The sequence below is a fragment of the Camelus dromedarius genome, chromosome 5, assembly GCF_036321535.1.
Source record: "Camelus dromedarius isolate mCamDro1 chromosome 5, mCamDro1.pat, whole genome shotgun sequence".
NCBI lineage: Eukaryota > Metazoa > Chordata > Mammalia > Artiodactyla > Camelidae > Camelus > Camelus dromedarius.
The window spans coordinates 54,473,171-54,476,276 of NC_087440.1; positions in this window are offsets into that span (position 1 = coordinate 54,473,171).

A 3,106-nucleotide genomic window follows, 5' to 3' on the forward strand; every position below is an offset into this window, starting at 1 on the left:
GGACACCAGTCCTGTTGGATTAGGGTCTCACCCTTATGACTTCACTTGTTTAATTTACTTTCTTAAAGGCCCTATCTCCAAATACAGTAACACTGGGAGTTAGAGCTTTAACTTACAAATTTTGGGGTGACACAATTCAGTCCATAACACTCCCCTTCTTCAACCATATCAGTAGCTTCTCAGTGCTCTTAGCGTAAGGTTGAGTAGTTAAAATGCTAAAACTCCTGAATGGTCTGGGCAGTACCTATCTCTCCAGTTTCATCTCATAGAATACTCCTCCTCACTCTCCAGGCTTTAGTCATACTGGCCTTTCATTGTCTCAGATATGCTGATTTTCCCACCTTGGGGCCTTTGCACATGCTGTAGCTTCCATCCTAAATGCTCTTTCTCCCCTCCTATCCCTTTGGCTGCTAAATCTCTCTCCCTCAGCTCTCAGATCAATCATCTGCTCTTTAGGGAATCCTTCCCTGATCTTCCTTGCATTTCTCCATTTCCCCATTATATGTTCTCATAGCTGCATATGCCTATTTTTAATAGAACTTACCATCATTTTGCCTTTATATTTTGTTCAAGATTCTTTGGTTAATGTTTGTCTTTTCCATTAGATGTTAAACTCCATGAGAACAGAGATATGTTACTTTTTGTTTATTATTGTATCTCTAATGCTTTCTGCAGTTTCTGGCACATATCTGACACTTAACAAACATTTGCTGAATGAGTAAGTAAGAGGTGAGTGGGAGTTGAGTCACGTAGAGGTGGGTATGCCAAACAAGGCACTTGGGACTTCATCCTCAAGCATATATACCATGGCAATCAAGAATTATCAGCAGTAGCGTAAAATAAGACTGGTGTTTAAAAATTAAAATGTATGTGTGTGTTAGAAAGTCATTTTTGCCAGTGCTCTGTAGAATGTACTAGAAAGAACCTATGTTGGAAGTAAAGTGACAAGTTTCAATGGTTATAGCAGTTATCTAAGTGGGAAATAAGGGCTTGAGTTAAATTTGGGTTAGTTCTTGTTCATTTTGAGAATTCTTCAATGTAAATCAGATTCAGTCTGTTTTCTCCACTGCTGGTTTGGGATTTGGCTTAATAGCCTGGTTAGTGAATTATCCTTGTTCATCTGTTTTCCATCCATCAATATGTTCTGCTGTTATTTTATTGCCCATTCTTCTTGTTTTTGTTGATTTATTTAAAAATCCCTTTGATGTTGTTTTAGTGGAGTTTTGGGAGAGAGCAACATTATAGGCATATGTTTAATATACCACTTTAACTTGGAACTCCTTACATTTTTGTTTTCATTATGAAAATTCTTTATTGTTTATTGCAATGGAATTGCCTTTCACATTAGCCAAGATTTTTGTTAAGCAACAATATCAAATAATGACAAAACTGAGGATGAAAATGGTGGGAGTGTAATTTGGTACAATGTTTCTGGTGAATAGTGTTTGTCCAAAGGCTTAAGACATACATACTTTTTGAGCCAAAAGTTCCTCCACCTCTAGAAATTTACCTCAAGAAAATGATTTAGCTTTAAGAATGTCATTGCAGTATTGTTTACAATAATATAAAAGTCCCACAACTGAGAACTGATTAAATAAACTATGAACTTCCATAAATCATATACATAGTCATTAAAAATTATGCTGTGAAACCAGGTTTCTCACCCAGCACTACTCAAGAGAATACACAATACATGGTCATTCATCAAGGGATAGGTGAAGCCATAGGACAAATTTAGCTCATCTTCCTCCAGCAGTAATTTTATTGGTAATTTGAGAGAGTGGAGGGACTACTAGTTATCTGTCCCTAGGTCCTTTGTCCTTTTCTTCCGTGGTTATAAAACTCTAATCTGTAGCAAGGGATGTTGCTGCTCAGAATACAAGACTGCATTTCTTTGTCTCTGTGGTAGTTAGGTGCAGCCTTGGGACTAACCACAAACCAGTAAGATGTCAGTGAAAGTACTGCGAGAGATTTCCAGGGAGGCTACCCTGATGGAGCTGACCCAAGGAGGACGAAGAGGGGTTGAGCATTCTGCTCCCTTCTTGTAATTAAACGTTTCTGCTCAGTTAAAAAAAAACCCATATATTATATATATACATGTATATACATGTATACATATATATACATATGTGTGTGTGTGTGTGTGTGTGTGTGTGTGTGTGTGTATAGCGAGAGAGAGAGAGAGGTGTAGGTGTAGGTGTAGGGGGAAACCCTGAACAAAGCAGGGGTAATCCAGGTGTAACTTTAATTGATACCCGCGGTGCCTTCGCAACCATGGATTCAACCAACCATAGATCGTTTAGTACTATAGGATTTACTATTGAAAATATCCTCCTGTAAGGGTACCCGTGCAGTTCAAACCTGCATTGTTCAAGGGTCAACTGTATATACGTATGTGTATACATATGCACATATACACACAAACACATATTGAAATTTTAAATTATTATTAAAGTGAAAATTAGTACAAGTTCAAATATCTAATTCTGATCTGAGAGGTATAGAGGGAAGGGAAAAAGGGATGCGGAGGGCAGTTGATTTATTTCTGAGAACCTTGATACCCAAAGCTAATTTTCCTCTAGCATTGAATCCAATTTGAAAAGGCTGACAAGGCTACTATAAACTGCTTGTGAGACCCCTTCTGGTGTTTCGTACAGTACCGTAAGCTCTGTAGGTAAAACAAGAGCAGGGGTGAGGTTACTTCACTTTGTAGAACTCTAGATGTCGGCCCTCCTTGTCCTCCCACGTCTGCCTCAGACGTAACGTGCAGAGTTTGAGGACGTAGACTCTGTGACGGGGGTTTCGGACTGTGCCACCTCTCTCTGGCATCAGAAGACCTTACCTGAGTCTGGGACGGAGTTGGCCCAGATATCGGTTTAGAATCTGCCGCAAAAAAGCGTGGACAGCTAGTTCAGATTGCCAAAGAAGACGCGCGCTGGATACCAATCCCAGGAGCCGGGGGCGGGGCGAGTCGGGACCCGCCCCTCTGCGAAGCCAATAACTCGGGACCGCAGCGGGAGGGGCGGGGCGAGCCCTGCAGGCGACCTCTTGATTGGTACGCCGCTTTCCGTAGCCCGCGAGGCTACCCCTACTTCTAGCCTACAAG